This window comes from Dermacentor variabilis, chromosome 8, assembly GCF_050947875.1.
Source record: "Dermacentor variabilis isolate Ectoservices chromosome 8, ASM5094787v1, whole genome shotgun sequence".
Lineage (NCBI taxonomy): Eukaryota > Metazoa > Arthropoda > Arachnida > Ixodida > Ixodidae > Dermacentor > Dermacentor variabilis.
In genome coordinates, this window is record NC_134575.1 from 144,923,787 (window position 1) to 144,936,271 (window position 12,485).

General features: G+C 49.8%; 3 non-coding genes and 16 pseudogenes across 3 annotated transcripts; all 19 read right to left on the reverse strand.

The window, feature by feature from the left end:
• Positions 1-202: 202 nt before the first annotated feature.
• On the reverse strand, positions 203-321 carry LOC142592044 (5S ribosomal RNA; annotated as a pseudogene).
• Positions 322-845: 524 nt separating this feature from the next.
• LOC142592192 (5S ribosomal RNA) lies at positions 846-964 on the reverse strand (annotated as a pseudogene).
• A 524-nt stretch (positions 965-1,488) lies between these two features.
• On the reverse strand, positions 1,489-1,607 carry LOC142592129 (5S ribosomal RNA; annotated as a pseudogene).
• Positions 1,608-2,134: 527 nt separating this feature from the next.
• On the reverse strand, positions 2,135-2,253 carry LOC142592027 (5S ribosomal RNA; annotated as a pseudogene).
• Positions 2,254-2,779: 526 nt separating this feature from the next.
• LOC142592037 (5S ribosomal RNA) lies at positions 2,780-2,898 on the reverse strand (annotated as a pseudogene).
• A 524-nt stretch (positions 2,899-3,422) lies between these two features.
• Positions 3,423-3,541, reverse strand: LOC142592195 (5S ribosomal RNA; annotated as a pseudogene).
• Positions 3,542-4,069: 528 nt separating this feature from the next.
• On the reverse strand, positions 4,070-4,188 carry LOC142591861 (5S ribosomal RNA). Its single transcript, XR_012830586.1, has one exon. It is a non-coding gene; the product is annotated as a 5S ribosomal RNA (ribosomal RNA).
• A 525-nt stretch (positions 4,189-4,713) lies between these two features.
• Positions 4,714-4,832, reverse strand: LOC142592032 (5S ribosomal RNA; annotated as a pseudogene).
• A 528-nt stretch (positions 4,833-5,360) lies between these two features.
• Positions 5,361-5,479, reverse strand: LOC142592216 (5S ribosomal RNA; annotated as a pseudogene).
• A 528-nt stretch (positions 5,480-6,007) lies between these two features.
• On the reverse strand, positions 6,008-6,126 carry LOC142591862 (5S ribosomal RNA). The gene has a single exon (XR_012830587.1). It is a non-coding gene; the product is annotated as a 5S ribosomal RNA (ribosomal RNA).
• Positions 6,127-6,650: 524 nt separating this feature from the next.
• Positions 6,651-6,769, reverse strand: LOC142592033 (5S ribosomal RNA; annotated as a pseudogene).
• Positions 6,770-7,296: 527 nt separating this feature from the next.
• On the reverse strand, positions 7,297-7,415 carry LOC142592028 (5S ribosomal RNA; annotated as a pseudogene).
• Positions 7,416-7,941: 526 nt separating this feature from the next.
• LOC142592031 (5S ribosomal RNA) lies at positions 7,942-8,060 on the reverse strand (annotated as a pseudogene).
• A 524-nt stretch (positions 8,061-8,584) lies between these two features.
• LOC142592038 (5S ribosomal RNA) lies at positions 8,585-8,703 on the reverse strand (annotated as a pseudogene).
• A 524-nt stretch (positions 8,704-9,227) lies between these two features.
• Positions 9,228-9,346, reverse strand: LOC142592068 (5S ribosomal RNA; annotated as a pseudogene).
• A 531-nt stretch (positions 9,347-9,877) lies between these two features.
• On the reverse strand, positions 9,878-9,996 carry LOC142591863 (5S ribosomal RNA). Its single transcript, XR_012830588.1, has one exon. It is a non-coding gene; the product is annotated as a 5S ribosomal RNA (ribosomal RNA).
• A 525-nt stretch (positions 9,997-10,521) lies between these two features.
• LOC142592130 (5S ribosomal RNA) lies at positions 10,522-10,640 on the reverse strand (annotated as a pseudogene).
• A 523-nt stretch (positions 10,641-11,163) lies between these two features.
• On the reverse strand, positions 11,164-11,281 carry LOC142591727 (5S ribosomal RNA; annotated as a pseudogene).
• A 524-nt stretch (positions 11,282-11,805) lies between these two features.
• On the reverse strand, positions 11,806-11,923 carry LOC142591674 (5S ribosomal RNA; annotated as a pseudogene).
• Positions 11,924-12,485: the final 562 nt, after the last annotated feature.

The following is a 12,485-nucleotide window of genomic DNA, read 5'->3' on the forward strand; positions in this document are numbered from 1 at the left end:
TATACCGCTTACCACCGTCATCATTCCGCGTACAATATCGTGTAGTGGCCTGAATATTCTTGGTGTTACACTTCGGCGTTGGCTCTACCAGCAGGCTCCAGTTGAACGTAAGTTAGAGTAAATGCAACCACCCACACGTTGTGCAAATGAAAAAAAAAACAAGACGTCACAGAAGCACGCAATAAAAAAGCAAAAAGAACGGTGCCATCAGCACTCGGTGTTCCCAGGTGGTCTCCCTCCCAAGTACAGACCGAGCCCAATGCTGCTTAGCTTCGGGGATCGGACGAGAACCGGCGTATTCAGCATGGTAGGGCCGATGGCGAGAATGTGCTGTTTACGACTGCACCTGTATCGTGCTGCTATGTTGTGCAGTCGCCGAATGTATTGCTACAGCATACAGCACGTACGCGGCAGTCTTTCCGTGAACAATACACGCACGCGTCGTGTACGTTGATCACTCCGTTTGTGGTTGTTCGCTGCATGCGTGCGTGCTAGTGCTCACAAAAACCAGAGGGCGAGCGCCACATTTTGCGCGCGTTGCAGCCCACATGGTGCCACTTTATTGATGCGTTGTCATTGAGCTGTATGCGGGTGTGATAAGTAAGAGGCTAGAAGCTTGTGCGACTAAATTTTGCACCATTACCTATACCGCTTATCACCGTCATCATTCCGCGTACAATATCGTGTAGTGGCCTGAATATTTTTGGTGTTACACTTCGGCGTTGGCTCTACCAGCAGGCTCCAGTTGAACGTAAGTTAGAGTAAATGCAACCACCCACACGTTGTGCAAATGAAAAAAGAACAAGACGTCACAGAAGCACGCAATAAAAAAGCAAAAAGAACTATGCCATCAGCGCTCGGAGTTCAAAGGTGGTCTCCCTCCCAAGTACTGGCCGAGCCCAATGCTGCTTAGCTTCGGGGATCGGACGAGAACCGGCGTATTCAGCATGGTATGGCCGATGGCGAGAATGGGCTGTTTACGACTGCACCTGTATCGTGCTGCTATGTTGTGCAGTCGCCGAATGTATTGCTACAGCATACAGCACGTACGCGGCAGTCTTTCCGTGAACAATACACGCACACGTCGTGTACGTTGATGACTCCGTTTGTGGTTGTTCGCTGCATGCGTGCGTGCTAGTGCTCACAAAAACCAGAGGGCGAGCGCCACATTTTGCGCGCGTTGCAGCCCACAAGGTGCCACTTTATTGATGCGTTGTCATTGAGCTGTATGCGGGTGTGATAAGTAAGCGGTTAGAAGCTTGTGCGACTAAATTTTGCATCATTACGTATACCGCTTACCACCGTCATCATTCCGCGTACAATATCGTGTAGTGGCCTGAATATTGTTGGTGTTACACTTCGGCGTTGGCTCTACCAGCAGGCTCCAGTTGAACGTAAGTTACAGTAAATGCAACCACCCACACGTTGTGCAAATGAAAAAAAAACAAGACGTCACAGAAGCACGCAATAAAAAAGCAAAAAGAACTATGCCATCAGCACTCGGTGTTCAAAGGTGGTCTCCCTCCCAAGTACAGACCGAGCCCAATGCTGCTTAGCTTCGGGGATCGGACGAGAACCGGCGTATTCAGCATGGTATGGCCGATGGCGAGAATGTGCTGTTTACGACTGCACCTGTATCGTGCTGCTATGTTGTGCAGTCGCCGAATGTATTGCTACAGCATACAGCACGTACGCGGCAGTCTTTCCGTGAACAATACACGCACGCGTCGTGTGCGTTGATCACTCCGTTTGTGGTTGTTCGCTGCATGCGTGCGTGCTAGTGCTCACAAAAACAAGAGGGCGAGCGCCACATTTTGCGCGCGTTGCAGCCCTCAAGGTGCCACTTTATTGATGCGTTGTCATTGAGCTGTATGCGGGTGTGATAAGTAAGCGGTTAGAAGCTTGGGCGACTAAATTTTGCATCATTACGTATACCGCTTACCACCGTCATCATTCCGCGTACAATATCGTGTAGTGGCCTGAATATTGTTGGTGTTACACTTCGGCGTTGGCTCTACCAGCAGGCTCCAGTTGAACGTAAGTTACAGTAAATGCAACCACCCACACGTTGTGCAAATGAAAAAAAAAAAACAAGACGTCACAGAAGCATGCAATAAAAAAGCAAAAAGAACTATGCCATCAGCACTCGGTGTTCAAAGGTGGTCTCCCTCCCAAGTACTGACCGAGCCCAATGCTGCTTAGCTTCGGGGATCGGACGAGAACCGGCGTATTCAGCATGGTATGGCCGATGGCGAGAATGTGCTGTTTACGACTGCACCTGTATCGTGCTGCTATGTTGTGCAGTCGCCGAATGTATTGCTACAGCATACAGCACGTACGCGGCAGTCTTTCCGTGAACAATACACGCACGCGTCGTGTACGTTGATCACTCCGTTTGTGGTTGTTCGCTGCATGCGTGCGTGCTAGTGCTCACAAAAACAAGAGGGCGAGCGCCACATTTTGCGCGCGTTGCAGCCCTCAAGGTGCCACTTTATTGATGCGTTGTCATTGAGCTGTATGCGGGTGTGATAAGTAAGCGGTTAGAAGCTTGGGCGACTAAATTTTGCATCATTACGTATACCGCTTACCACCGTCATCATTCCGCGTACAATATCGTGTAGTGGCCTGAATATTGTTGGTGTTACACTTCGGCGTTGGCTCTACCAGCAGGCTCCAGTTGAACGTCAGTTACAGTAAATGCAACAACCCACACGTTGTGCAAATGAAAAAAAAAAACAAGACGTCACAGAAGCACGCAATAAAAAAGCAAAAAGAACTATGCCATCAGCACTCGGAGTTCAAAGGTGGTCTCCCTCCCAAGTACTGACCGAGCCCAATGCTGCTTAGCTTCGGGGATCGGACGAGAACCGGCGTATTCAGCATGGTATGGCCGATGGCGAGAATGGGCTGTTTACGACTGCACCTGTATCGTGCTGCTATGTTGTGCAGTCGCCGAATGTATTGCTACAGCATACAGCACGTACGCGGCAGTCTTTCCGTGAACAATACACGCACGCGTCGTGTACGTTGATGACTCCGTTTGTGGTTGTTCGCTGCATGCGTGCGTGCTAGTGCTCTCAAAAACAAGAGGGCGAGCGGCACATTTTGCGCGCGTTGCAGCCCACAAGGTGCCACTTTATTGATGCGTTGTCATTGAGCTGTATGCGGGTGTGATAAGTAAGCAGTTAGAAGCTTGTGCGACTAAATTTTGCATCATTACGTATACCGCTTACCACCGTCATCATTCCGCGTACAATATCGTGTAGTGGCCTGAATATTGTTGGTGTTACACTTCGGCGTTGGCTCTACCAGCAGGCTCCAGTTGAACGTAAGTTAGAGTAAATGCAACCACCCAAACGTTGTGCAGATGAAAAAAAAACAAGACGTCACAGAAGCACGCAATAAAAAAGCAAAAATAATGGTGCCATCAGCACTCGTTGTTCCCAGGTGGTCTCCCTCCCAAGTGCTGACCGAGCCCAATGCTGCTTAGCTTCGGGGATCGGACGAGAACCGGCGTATTCAGCATGGTATGGCCGATGGCGAGAATGTGCTGTTTACGACTGCACCTGTATCGTGCTGCTATGTTGTGCAGTCGCCGAATGTATTGCTACAGCATACAGCACGTACGCGGCAGTCTTTCCGTGAACAATACACGCACGCGTCGTGTACGTTGATCACTCAGTTTGTGGTTGTTCGCTGCATGTGTGCGTGCTAGTGCTCACAAGAACAAGAGGGCGAGCGCCCCATTTTGCGCGCGTTGCAGCCCACAAGGTGCCACTTTATTGATGCGTTGTCATTGAGCTGTATGCGGGTGTGATAAGTAAGCGATTAGAAGCTTGTGCGACTAAGTTTTGCATCATTACGTATACCGCTTACCACCGTCATCATTCCGCGTACAATATCGTGTAGTGGCCTGAATATTGTTGGTGTTACACTTCGGCATTGGCTCTACCAGCAGGCTCCAGTTGAACGTAAGTTACAGTAAATGCAACCACCCACACGTTGTGCAAATGAAAACAAAAAAAAACAAGACGTCACAGAAGCACGCAATAAAAAGCAAAAAGAACGGTGCCATCAGCACTCGGTGTTCCCAGGCGGTCTCCCTCCCAAGTACTCACCGAGCCCAATGCTGCTTAGCTTCGGGGATCGGACGAGAACCGGCGTATTCAGCATGGTATGGCCGATGGCGAGAATGAGCTGTTCACGACTGCACCTGTATCGTGCTGCTATGTTGTGCAGTCGCCGAATGTATTGCTACAGCATACAGCACGTACGCGGCAGTCTTTCCGTGAACAATACACGCACGCGTCGGTTACGTTGATCACTCCGTTTGTGGTTGTTCGCTGCATCCGTGCGTGCTAGTGCTCACAAAAACAAGAGGGCGAGCGCCACATTTTGCGCGTGTTGCAGCCCACAAGGTGCCACATTATTGATGCGTTGTCATTGAGCTGTATGCGGGTGTGATAAGTAAGCGGTTAGAAGCTTGTGCGACTAAATTTTGCATCATTACGTATACGGCTTACCACCGTCGTCATTCCGCGTACAATATCGTGTGGTGGCCTGAATATTGTTGGTGTTACACTTCGGCGTTGGCTCTACCAGCAGGCTCCAGTTGAACGTAAGTTACAGTAAATGCAACCACCCACACGTTGTGCAAATGAAAAAAAAAACAGCACGTCACAGAAGCACGCAATAAAAAAGCAAAAAGAACGGTGCCATCAGCACTCGGTGTTCCCAGGTGGTCTCTCTCCCAAGTACTGACCGAGCCCTATGCTGCTTAGCTTCGGGGATCGGACGAGAACCGGCGTATTCAGCATGGTATGGCCGATGGCGAGAATGTGCTGTTTACGACTGCACCTGTATCGTGTTACTATGTTGTGCAGTCGCCGAATGTATTGCTACAGCACACAGCACGTACGCGGCAGTCTTTCCGTGAACAATACACGCACGCGTCGTGTACGTTGATCACTCCGTTTGTGGTTGTTCGCTGCATGCGTGCGTGCTAGTGCTCACAAAAACAAGAGGGCGAGCGCCACATTTTCCGCGCGTTGCAGCCCTCAAGGTGCCACTTTATTGATGCGTTGTCATTGAGCTGTATGCGGGTGTGATAAGTAAGCGGTTAGAAGCTTGGGCGACTAAATTTTGCATCATTACGTATACCGCTTACCACCGTCATCATTCCGCGTACAATATCGTGTAGTGGCCTGAATATTGTTGGTGTTACACTTCGGCGTTGGCTCTACCAGCAGGCTCCAGTTGAACGTCAGTTACAGTAAATGCAACCACCCACACGTTGTGCAAATGAAAAAAAAAAAAACAAGACGTCACAGAAGCACGCAATAAAAAAGCAAAAAGAACTATGCCATCAGCACTCGGAGTTCAAAGGTGGTCTCCCTCCCAAGTACTGACCGAGCCCAATGCTGCTTAGCTTCGGGGATCGGACGAGAACCGGCGTATTCTGCATGGTATGGCCGATGGCGAGAATGGGCTGTTTACGACTGCACCTGTATCGTGCTGCTATGTTGTGCAGTCGCCGAATGTATTGCTACAGCATACAGCACGTACGCGGCAGTCTTTCCGTGAACAATACACGCACGCGTCGTGTACGTTGATGACTCCGTTTGTGGTTGTTCGCTGCATGCGTGCGTGCTAGTGCTCTCAAAAACAAGAGGGCGAGCGGCACATTTTGCGCGCGTTGCAGCCCACAAGGTGCCACTTTATTGATGCGTTGTCATTGAGCTGTATGCGGGTGTGATAAGTAAGCAGTTAGAAGCTTGTGCGACTAAATTTTGCATCATTACGCATACCGCTTACCACCGTCATCATTCCGCGTACAATATCGTGTAGTGGCCTGAATATTGTTGGTGTTACACTTCGGCTTTGGCTCTACCAGCAGGCTCCAGTTGAACGTAAGTTACAGTAAATGCAACCACCCACACGTTGTGCAAATGAAAACAAAAAAAAACAAGACGTCACAGAAGCACGCAATAAAAAGCAAAAAGAACGGTGCCATCAGCACTCGGTGTTCCCAGGCGGTCTCCCTCCCAAGTACTCACCGAGCCCAATGCTGCTTAGCTTCGGGGATCGGACGAGAACCGGCGTATTCAGCATGGTATGGCCGATGGCGAGAATGAGCTGTTCACGACTGCACCTGTATCGTGCTGCTATGTTGTGCAGTCGCCGAATGTATTGCTACAGCATACAGCACGTACGCGGCAGTCTTTCCGTGAACAATACACGCACGCGTCGGTTACGTTGATCACTCCGTTTGTGGTTGTTCGCTGCATGCGTGCGTGCTAGTGCTCACAAAAACAAGAGGGCGAGCGCCACATTTTGCGCGTGTTGCAGCCCACAAGGTGCCACATTATTGATGCGTTGTCATTGAGCTGTATGCGGGTGTGATAAGTAAGCGGTTAGAAGCTTGTGCGACTAAATTTTGCATCATTACGTATACGGCTTACCACCGTCGTCATTCCGCGTACAATATCGTGTGGTGGCCTGAATATTGTTGGTGTTACACTTCGGCGTTGGCTCTACCAGCAGGCTCCAGTTGAACGTAAGTTACAGTAAATGCAACCACCCACACGTTGTGCAAATGAAAAAAAAACAGCACGTCACAGAAGCACGCAATAAAAAAGCAAAAAGAACGGTGCCATCAGCACTCGGTGTTCCCAGGTGGTCTCTCTCCCAAGTACTGACCGAGCCCTATGCTGCTTAGCTTCGGGGATCGGACGAGAACCGGCGTATTCAGCATGGTATGGCCGATGGCGAGAATGTGCTGTTTACGACTGCACCTGTATCGTGTTACTATGTTGTGCAGTCGCCGAATGTATTGCTACAGCACACAGCACGTACGCGGCAGTCTTTCCGTGAACAATACACGCACGCGTCGTGTACGTTGATCACTCCGTTTGTGGTTGTTCGCTGCATGCGTGCGTGCTAGTGCTCACAAAAACAAGAGGGCGAGCGCCACATTTTGCGCGCGTTGCAGCCCACAAGGTGCCACTTTATTGATGCGTTGTCATTGAGCTGTACGCGGGTGTGATAAGTAAGCGGTTAGAAGCTTGTGCGACTAAATTTTGCATCATTACGTATACCGCTTACCACCGTCATCATTCCGCGTACAATATCGTGTAGTGGCCTGAATATTGTTGGTGTTACACTTCGGCGTTGGCTCTACCAGCAGGCTCCAGTTGAACGTAAGTTACAGTAAATGCAACCACCCACACGTTGTGCAAATGAAAAAAAAAAAACAAGACGTCACAGAAGCATGCAATAAAAAAGCAAAAAGAACTATGCCATCAGCACTCGGTGTTCAAAGGTGGTCTCCCTCCCAAGTACTGACCGAGCCCAATGCTGCTTAGCTTCGGGGATCGGACGAGAACCGGCGTATTCAGCATGGTATGGCCGATGGCGAGAATGTGCTGTTTACGACTGCACCTGTATCGTGCTGCTATGTTGTGCAGTCGCCGAATGTATTGCTACAGCATACAGCACGTACGCGGCAGTCTTTCCGTGAACAATACACGCACGCGTCGTGTACGTTGATCACTCAGTTTGTGGTTGTTCGCTGCATGTGTGCGTGCTAGTGCTCACAAGAACAAGAGGGCGAGCGCCCCATTTTGCGCGCGTTGCAGCCCACAAGGTGCCACTTTATTGATGCGTTGTCATTGAGCTGTATGCGGGTGTGATAAGTAAGCGATTAGAAGCTTGTGCGACTAAGTTTTGCATCATTACGTATACCGCTTACCACCGTCATCATTCCGCGTACAATACCGTGTAGTGGCCTGAATATTGTTGGTGTTACACTTCGGCATTGGCTCTACCAGCAGGCTCCAGTTGAACGTAAGTTACAGTAAATGCAATCACCCACACGTTGTGCAAATGAAAAAAAAAAACAAGACGTCACAGAAGCATGCAATAAAAAAGCAAAAAGAACTATGCCATCAGCACTCGGTGTTCAAAGGTGGTCTCCCTCCCAAGTACTGACCGAGCCCAATGCTGCTTAGCTTCGGGGATCGGACGAGAACCGGCGTATTCAGCATGGTATGGCCGATGGCGAGAATGTGCTGTTTACGACTGCACCTGTATCGTGCTGCTATGTTGTGCAGTCGCCGAATGTATTGCTACAGCATACAGCACGTACGCGGCAGTCTTTCCGTGAACAATACACGCACGCGTCGTGTACGTTGATCACTCCGTTTGTGGTTGTTCGCTGCATGCGTGCGTGCTAGTGCTCACAAAAACAAGAGGGCGAGCGCCACATTTTGCGCGCGTTGCAGCCCTCAAGGTGCCACTTTATTGATGCGTTGTCATTGAGCTGTATGCGGGTGTGATAAGTAAGCGGTTAGAAGCTTGGGCGACTAAATTTTGCATCATTACGTATACCGCTTACCACCGTCATCATTCCGCGTACAATATCGTGTAGTGGCCTGAATATTGTTGGTGTTACACTTCGGCGTTGGCTCTACCAGCAGGCTCCAGTTGAACGTCAGTTACAGTAAATGCAACCACCCACACGTTGTGCAAATGAAAAAAAAACAAGACGTCACAGAAGCACGCAATAAAAAAGCAAAAAGAACTATGCCATCAGCACTCGGAGTTCAAAGGTGGTCTCCCTCCCAAGTACTGACCGAGCCCAATGCTGCTTAGCTTCGGGGATCGGACGAGAACCGGCGTATTCAGCATGGTATGGCCGATGGCGAGAATGTGCTGTTTACGACTGCACCTGTATCGTGCTGCTATGTTGTGCAGTCGCCGAATGTATTGCTACAGCATACAACACGTACGCGGCAGTCTTTCCGTGAACAATACACGCACTCCTCGTGTACGTTGATCACTCCATTTGTGGTTGTTCGCTGCATGCGTGCGTGCTAGTGCTCACAAAAACAAGAGGGCGAGCGCCACATTTTGCGCGCGTTGCAGCCCACAAGGTGCCACTTTATTGATGCGTTGTCATTGAGCTGTATGCGGGTGTGATAAGTAAGCAGTTAGAAGCTTGTGCGACTAAATTTTGCATCATTACGTATACCGCTTACCACCGTCATCATTCCGCGTACAATATCGTGTAGTGGCCTGAATATTGTTGGTGTTACACTTCGGCGTTGGCTCTACCAGCAGGCTCCAGTTGAACGTAAGTTAGAGTAAATGCAACCACCCACACGTTGTGCAGATGAAAAAAAAACAAGACGTCACAGAAGCACGCAATAAAAAAGCAAAAATAATGGTGCCATCAGCACTCGGTGTTCCCAGGTGGTCTCCCTCCCAAGTGCTGACCGAGCCCAATGCTGCTTAGCTTCGGGGATCGGACGAGAACCGGCGTATTCAGCATGGTATGGCCGATGGCGAGAATGTGCTGTTTACGACTGCACCTGTATCGTGCTGCTATGTTGTGCAGTCGCCGAATGTATTGCTACAGCATACAGCACGTACGCGGCAGTATTTCCGTGAACAATACACGCACGCGTCGTGTACGTTGATCACTCAGTTTGTGGTTGTTCGCTGCATGTGTGCGTGCTAGTGCTCACAAGAACAAGAGGGCGAGCGCCCCATTTTGCGCGCGTTGCAGCCCACAAGGTGCCACTTTATTGATGCGTTGTCATTGAGCTGTATGCGGGTGTGATAAGTAAGCGATTAGAAGCTTGTGCGACTAAGTTTTGCATCATTACGTATACCGCTTACCACCGTCATCATTCCGCGTACAATATCGTGTAGTGGCCTGAATATTGTTGGTGTTACACTTCGGCATTGGCTCTACCAGCAGGCTCCAGTTGAACGTAAGTTACAGTAAATGCAATCACCCACACGTTGTGCAAATGAAAACAAAAAAAAAAACAAGACGTCACAGAAGCACGCAATAAAAAAGCAAAAAGAACGGTGCCATCAGCACTCGGTGTTCCCAGGCGGTCTCCCTCCCAAGTACTCACCGAGCCCAATGCTGCTTAGCTTCGGGGATCGGACGAGAACCGGCGTATTCAGCATGGTATGGCCGATGGCGAGAATGAGCTGTTCACGACTGCACCTGTATCGTGCTGCTATGTTGTGCAGTCGCCGAATGTATTGCTACAGCATACAGCACGTACGCGGCAGTCTTTCCGTGAACAATACACGCACGCGTCGGTTACGTTGATCACTCCGTTTGTGGTTGTTCGCTGCATGCGTGCGTGCTAGTGCTCACAAAAACAAGAGGGCGAGCGCCACATTTTGCGCGTGTTGCAGCCCACAAGGTGCCACATTATTGATGCGTTGTCATTGAGCTGTATGCGGGTGTGATAAGTAAGCGGTTAGAAGCTTGTGCGACTAAATTTTGCATCATTACATATACCGCTTACCACCGTCGTCATTCCGCGTACAATATCGTGTGGTGGCCTGAATATTGTTGGTGTTACACTTCGGCGTTGGCTCTACCAGCAGGCTCCAGTTGAACGTAAGTTACAGTAAATGCAACCACCCACACGTTGTGCAAATGAAAAAAAAAACAGCACGTCACAGAAGCACGCAATAAAAAAGCAAAAAGAACGGTGCCATCAGCACTCGGTGTTCCCAGGTGGCCTCTCTCCCAAGTACTGACCGAGCCCAATGCTGCTTAGCTTCGGGGATCGGACGAGAACCGGCGTATTCAGCATGGTATGGCCGATGGCGAGAATGTGCTGTTCACGACTACACCTGTATCGTGCTGCTATGTTGTGCAGTCGCCGAATGTATTGCTACAACATACAGCACGTACGCGGCAGTCTTTCCGTGAACAATACACGCACGCGTCGTGTACGTTGATCACTCCGTTTGTGGTTGTTCGCTGCATGCGTGCGTGCTAGTGCTCACAAAAACAAGAGGGCGAGCGCCACATTTTGCGCGCGTTGCAGCCCACAAGGTGCCACTTTATTGATGCGTTGTCATTGAGCTGTATGCGGGTGTGATAAGTAAGCGGTTAGAAGCTTGGGCGACTAAATTTTGCATTATTACGTATACCGCTTACAACCGTCATCATTCCGCGTACAATATCGTGTAGTGGCCTGAATATTGTTGGTGTTACACTTCGGCGTTGGCTCTACCAGCAGGCTCCAGTTGAACGTAAGTTACAGTAAATGCAACCACCCACACGTTGTGAAAATGAAAAAAAAACAAGACGTCACAGAAGCACGCAATAAAAAGCAAAAAGAACGGTGCCATCAGCATTCGGTGTTCCCAGGTGGTCTCCCTCCCAAGTACTGACCGAGCCCCATGCTGCTCAGCTTTGGGGATCGGACGAGAACCGGCGTATTCAGCATGTATGGCCGATGGCGAGAATGAGCTGTTTACGACTGCACCTGTATCGTGCTGCTATGTTGTGCAGTCGCCGAATGTATTGCTACAGCATACAGCACGTACGCGGCAGTCTTTCCGTGAACAATACACGCACGCGTCGTGTACGTTGATCACTCCGTTTGTGGTTGTTCGCTGCATGCGTGCGTGCTAGTGCTCACAAAAACAAGAGGGCGAGCGCCACATTTTGCGCGCGTTGCAGCCCTCAAGGTGCCACTTTATTGATGCGTTGTCATTGAGCTGTATGCGGGTGTGATAAGTAAGCGGTTAGAAGCTTGGGCGACTAAATTTTGCATCATTACGTATACCGCTTACCACCGTCATCATTCCGCGTACAATATCGTGTAGTGGCCTGAATATTGGTGGTGTTACACTTCGGCGTTGGCTCTACCAGCAGGCTCCAGTTGAACGTAAGTTACAGTAAATGCAACCACCCACACGTTGTGCAAATGAAAAAAAAACAAGACGTCACAGAAGCACGCAATAAAAAAGCAAAAAGAACTATGCCATCAGCACTCGGTGTTCAAAGGTGGTCTCCCTCCCAAGTACTGATCGAGCCAATGCTGCTTAGCTTCGGGGATCGGACGAGAACCGGCGTATTCAGCATGGTATGGCCGATGGCGAGAATGTGCTGTTTACGACTGCACCTGTATCGTGCTGCTATGTTGTGCAGTCGCCGAATGTATTGCTACAGCATACAGCACGTACGCGGCAGTCTTTCCGTGAACTATACACGCACGCGTCGTGTACGTTGATCGCTCCGTTTGTGGTTGTTCGCTGCATGCGTGCGTGCTAGTGCTCACAAAAACAAGAGGGCGAGCGCCACATTTTGCGCGCGTTGCAGCCCACAAGGTGCCACTTTATTGATGCGTTGTCATTGAGCTGTATGCGGGTGTGATAAGTAAGCGGTTAGAAGCTTGTAAGACTAAATTTTGCATCATTACGTATACCGCTTACCACCGTCATCATTCCGCGTACAATATCGTGTAGTGGCCTGAATATTCTTGGTGTTACACTTCGGCGTTGGCTCTACCAGCAGGCTCCAGTTGAACGTAAGTTACAGTAAATGCAACCATCCACACGTTGTGCAAATGAAAAAAAAACAAGACGTCACAGAAGCACGCAATAAAAAAGCAAAAAGAACTATGCCATCAGCACTCGGTGTTCAAAGGTGGTCTCCCTCC